Raw genomic sequence first — 6,355 nt, 5'->3', positions numbered from 1 at the left:
CCAACATTCAGTACCAATTTTTACCCTAAAAATTGGTAATTTGTACGAATGTTGGTAACGCCCAACCTTAAATTTATAGTTTGAAATAAACTTTATCGAGCTTGCTTCTAGGGTTCTAGAATTTGTCATTTTGAGTTTGCTTGAATTTTAATATAATTTACATTCTATATAGGACCCGTATTTTACTTTTAGACCTATAAATAACTTAGACCTTGATATTTTGGAATAATAATATAGCTTCGCTTCGACAAAATAATATGTTAGACTATTGCCTTTTATGTTAATCGATTGATTTGAAGATGATAATTAGTACGTACATTTTAATAAAATCGCAGAAATAAAATGGTATCTAACTGTTCAATGGTATCAAAAGCTGTGGTAGCCTAGTGGTTAGGACGTCCGCCTTCCAATCGGAGGTCGGGGGTTCGATCCCGGGCCACGCACCTCTAACTTTTCGGAGTTATGTGCGTTTTTAAGTAGTTAAAATAACACTTGCTTTAACGGCGAAGGAAAACATCGTGAGGAAACCTGCATGCCTGAGAGTTCATAATGTTCTCAATGGTGTGTGAAGTCTGCCAATCCGCACTTGGCCAGCGTGGTAGACTATGGCCAAAACCTTCTCACTCTGAGTGGAGACCTGTGCTCTGTAGTGAGCCGGTGATGGGTTGATCATGATGATGATGATGATGAAACTGTTCAATAAACGTAAAAAAAACCAACTAACTTGCTCGGTCACTTTAACGAGTCTAAATGAAAAGCCATTGGGCCGTTTCAAGTTGCCACTTAATCATATTCAATAACGGCCAGACGACTACAAAGTTCAGACTGAACCCGGCGACAAATCAAAAGTTCATGCTATTATTGTAATCCTAACTAATCCACATATAGAGAGAGCCAGCGCGTGTCAGACTTTCCTTATTTTATAAAAGCTGAAAGTTCCTCTGCGTATCCCTAACACTGGGAGAGACGTTTGTTTAGATCATGGTGGCTTTGGGAAATATCAGGTTTATTACCTGATATGGTGTGCAAAGTCTATTTTTTTATAATAGTAATAATATAAAGTTTAATTTTTTAATATTTTCTTCAGAATAGTAGGTATTATCTACTTAGTCAATCTAAGAACTGCTACTTAAAATCAAAAAGTTAAAAATATAACAAAAAATCTTCCCGAAAAACTTAACAGATTCCATTAAAAAATGGGCTTCAACCACCGGATAATGGAATGATGGGCGAAATATTTGGCGAACATTACCTCAACATCCTCCGCGTACCCGGCAGGAAAATGAATTTCCATTACAAAATCGCCTTTATGACTTAAACAATAAGAGTTCACAGTTAAAACTGGGTTTTGTGTTTGGTAAAATTAAAACGTCCGCTAGTAATTCCGGCACTAATGGACCAAGAAGTGATTAATGCCGGCGGCGACATTACTCTTAATGAGTATAAATTGCATCTTCGAGCGTCAGTAATAGCTCGCTTAATTCTTTCTGCTCCTTAGGCTAAAGCCTTTAAAAATAAAACTCCTACTTTTATTAATGAATCAATAAGCGCTTCATCACTAGATCAACTTAGATTAGATTAATTTCTCTGAGTATAAATTGCATCTTCGAGCGTCCCAGTAATAGCTTAATTCTTTCTGCTCCTTAGGCTAAAGCCTTTAAAAATAAAACTCCTACTTTTATTAATGAATCAATAAGCGCTTCATCACTAGATCAACTTAGATTAGATTAATTTCTCTGAGTATAAATTGCATCTTCGAGCGTCCCAGTAATAGCTTAATTCTTTCTGCTCCTTAGGCTAAAGCCTTTAAAAATAAAACTCCTACTTTTATTAATGAATCAATAAGCGCTTCATCACTAGATCAACTTAGATTAGATTAATTTCTCTGAGTATAAATTGCATCTTCGAGCGTCCCAGTAATAGCTTAAAAATTCTTTCTGCTACTTAGGCTATAAAGCCTTTAAAGATAAAACTCCTACTTTTATTAATGAATCAATAGGTGCTTCATCAGTACTTATATTTACTTAGATTAGATTAATTTCGCTCGAAAACTGTGTCCGAAGGGTGTCAACTATGTGACCCTATTACTAGGCCTTCGATGTCCAATCTATGTCCGTCGGTCCGTCCATCTGTCTGTCACAGGGCTGTATCTCATGAACCGTTATAGGTAGAGAATTGAAATTTTTACAGTACGCGACAGGTCGAGATTTTTATCTCGACCTATCGCGTACTATATTTCTATTGCTGCTAAGTATAACAACAAATAATAAAGAGTGTCTTACTTTATACTGTGTATTCAGTATTAGTACCTATTAGTATAGTTTTATACAGTAGGTATACTTATAGAAGTATTTAAAAGCTTTATAATCTTACTAGCTTATGCTCGCGACTTCGTCCGCGTGGACTACACAAATTTCAAACCCCTAATTTACCACCTTGGGGGTTGAATTTTCAAAAATCCTTTCTTAGCGGATGCCTACATCATAATAGCTATCTGCATGCCAAATTTCAGCCCAAACCGTCCAGTAGTTTGAGCTGTGTGTTGATAGATCAGTCAGTCAGTCAATCAGTCAGTCATCTTTTCCTTTTATATATTTAGATTTATTCACATTTTATACCTAGCAGGTGGGTAGGTACCTAGTTGTTTAAATTGTACAAACATATTTTAGAAGCTTGTAAAAATCAAAAATCCCCCGCTGTAAATGAATCCATACGTTATCCGATACGCTGCAACGTGCCAGTTCGTTAGCCCTAATGAACGCGTGTTTTATAATCCATCAGCTTTTTCATGTTATTGGACTACATAAAGGTTAGAGATTTTACATTTTTGTTATATTTTTTAAATGACTAAAAGTAAATTAGTACTTATTCAACATGATTAAGGTTAAAGATCATCACCATCATCATCATGATCAACCCATCGCCGGCTCACTACCGAGCACGGGTCTCCTCTCAGAGAGAAGGGTTTTGGCCATAGTCTACCACGCTGGCCATGTGCGGATTGGTAGACTTCACACACATTTGAGAACATTATGGAGAACTATAAGGCATGCAGGTTTCGTCACGTGATATTTAATTACATAAAACGCACATAACTCCGAAAAGTTAGAGGTGCGTGCCCGGGATCGAACCGCCGACCTCCGATTAGAGGTCGGAAGTCCAAACCACTAGGCTATCACAGCTTATTAAAGCTTATAAGGCTTATGAGGTTAAAGATAAATAATACAAAATTAAACTTAACTCGTGTTATTAGTCAAAACATCAACAAGTAACTTTAACTGCCTGTCATGCAACGGGATCTAAGTAAATGTCATTATAATTGTATAGTATACAAAGTATACTTACTCAAAGAGGATCTGAGGCATGCTAGAATATTCACAAACAAATACTTACTGTTCTACTAGCTAGCTGAATTCACTAGAAATTCTCAAAGACGGAACACTGAACTATGATAAACATTAACTTGAGATACGTAACGACGTTTTGACATCCTCTCTATGGTACAGTAGTTAGAGTGTTGTCGTACAAATTGGAGGTCCCGGGTTCTATTCCCAGCGGGGTCAATTTGGGTATTTGTTTCGTTCTTGTCTGGAGGGATTACCACCCAACTGGCAAGGCAACAAAACAAAATATAGGTCATCCTTAGACTGGAAACTTAATAGTAAGTATTTATACAAGGTGTAATCAGAACGCTAGCAAAAACTCAGCGTTATTGTTATACTAGGTACCTAAACACAATCCAATACTAGTAACCATTTGCCTCATTTTGTAGTTTTTTTTTTTTTTTTTTTTTTTAATTCAGATAGATAGTCTAAGATGATAGCGGGCTAACCTGGAAGGGATATGGCAGTTTTTATTAAACCCGTACCCCTTTGGTTTCTACACGGCATCGTACCGGAACGCTAAATCGCTTGGCAGCACGGCTTTGCCGGTAGGGTGGTAACTAGCCACGGCCGAAGCCTCCCACCAGACCAGACCAGAAATTTAGAAATTATAAAATTCCAAACCCCTGCCAGGAATCGAACCCGGGACCTCCCACTAATAAGACCACAGCGCTCACCACTGCGCCAGGGAGGTCGGTTTTAGTGATTTAGTATTTTTCAGACCCGCGATGTAGGTATAGCGTGAAAAACTCGGGTCAATGCCCCACATACGACGCAGCAGTGACTCCAAGTGGCCTACTTACGCAAGGTTCGTTGACCTCTAGCGTCTATTAGATGTTATATTTGCAATATATCGTAAAGTTTTACAAAACTATAGGATTTTTAATATTCTACGTTACGAAGTATGTTTTTATGTATTAGGTACGTATTAAATGATTTTGGTTTTACAAAAATCTCGTAAGTTAAAGCTTATGTTAATATCTTGGAGATTACCATAAGCTTTTTTAACTTTATCCATGTAAACTGACATTGATCCGTTACTCTTTTGTGGCGTGATTGTAGGACAAACTAACACACCAACAAACAATTTGACACTATCCCGTATTTTTTCATATTAGTAGGAGGATTTTAGTTAGATATTATTAGGATTAGTAGAATAATATTGCTAACTACACATCTATAGAACCTCCCCCTTTATCATAGAAGTTAAAAATAGCATAAAGATTACGATTCTTCCCGAGATTTCAAATGTCCTTTCGGAAATGTCGCATCTCTGAGGCATAATGAGGCATATTTCCGTCGAATGATGAAATAGATTCCGTGCCAGTCCGGGGAAATCCTTGGCCGATTGGAAACCCTTTGTGAAGATAGAAAAAATGGATCTAGAGCTACTAGACATGACAGTATAAAATTAGTACTCTTACCAGTACCCTTATCAGTAGGTACCTACCCTTATTATAAATGCGAAAGTGTGATTGTTTATTGGTTTATTGGTTTGTTGGCTTGTCCTTCAATCACGTCGCAACGGTGCACGACCTGGAGAGTGACATAGGCTACTTTTTATCCCGGAAAATCAAAGAGTTCCCACGGGATTCTTAAAAACCCAATTCCACGCGGACGAAATCGCGGGCATCAGCTAGTTCATTATAATAATGTACTATGCAGGTATACTTATTATCATCATCATCATCATGATCAACCCATCGCCGGGTTCACTGCAGAGCACGGGTCTCCTCTCAGTGTGAGTTGGGTTTTGACCATAGTCTAGCCAAGCGAGGTTATTCCAACGATGACAATGTACAATTTTGACAAGTGATTGGATGTAGTTGCATTATATTTTTGCACACTGTCTGCGGCAGTAAATTGCGTATGAGTTGCTATTGTTATAATACTATGTGTTATTATCTACCCACAATTTTGCAAAATTTGATTAGATTTGATTTGAATAATTAAAATAACTTAGGTAGCAAACCAGCCTCACAGGCAACGGCGGTCGCCTGTTTTGGTAAGTACCTGCATCAGATTGCGAGACGGGAGGAGACGCCGGCCTGCCACGAGTGTGGTGCACCAGAAGATACGACATATCACACTTTGGTAGAGTGTGCGGCATGGGGACCCCAGCGGCACATCCTGTCGTCGACCCTCAGAGGAAGCCTCTCACTTTCAAATGCAATAAACGAGATGATCAGTAGTGAGACCAGCTGGGGCGTAATGGCCTCTTTCTGTGAAACTGTCATATCACTGAAGGAGGCCGCGGAGCGGGAACGAGAGCTGGACGCCGACGCCCACCCGCTCCGCAGAAGAAGACAGGGGAGGAGAAGGAGACAGTATGCTCACCTTCTCCTGCCCTAGGCATTGGGAGTAAACTTGTGCCGGCCCAACGCCAGGACGTCTCAGTCGCATCCGATATCCGGGATCCTGAGACGTCTTATACTTGACGCGGACGGCACCGCTGGGTTTCTTAGTGGGTATGCTGATGGCGGTTAAAAAAAAAAACCGCGAGTGAGTCCCACATACCCGCCCTTGTGCGGCATGCCTAATAGCATTTTTACCAGCGGAAAAAAAAAAAAAAAAAAAAGGCAACGGCGGTCGTGAGTCCATCACACCGTCAGTAAGATATCTCTTGAGAAGTGCTCTTTTGAGTTTATTAAATGCCTTTTAAATTAATTAAATGCCTTTTTGAGTTAATTTTTTTAAAGAATATTAGCCAAGTTTATTATGCTGACTAATATTCGTATTCCCCTTTTCCTCTCCAATTAAGCGTGAAGCTTGTGCTAGGTACGACAATCGTGCAACGGGTGGGGTTTGAACCGGCGACCTTTCAGATTTTGGTCCGCGCCTTTAACCTTTGAGCTATTGAGGCTCTATTATTAAATTGCACTTAGCAAGAGACTGCCTTATCTGATGGCAGTCACATGCCTAGTGTGAAAATAAAAATGCTTGGCTCTTCCAGCAAACCATACCATACATTA

The sequence above is a fragment of the Maniola hyperantus genome, chromosome 16, assembly GCF_902806685.2.
Source record: "Maniola hyperantus chromosome 16, iAphHyp1.2, whole genome shotgun sequence".
NCBI lineage: Eukaryota > Metazoa > Arthropoda > Insecta > Lepidoptera > Nymphalidae > Maniola > Maniola hyperantus.
The sequence above is the reverse complement of the archived record's forward strand: the minus strand, read 5'-3'. Positions refer to the sequence as shown.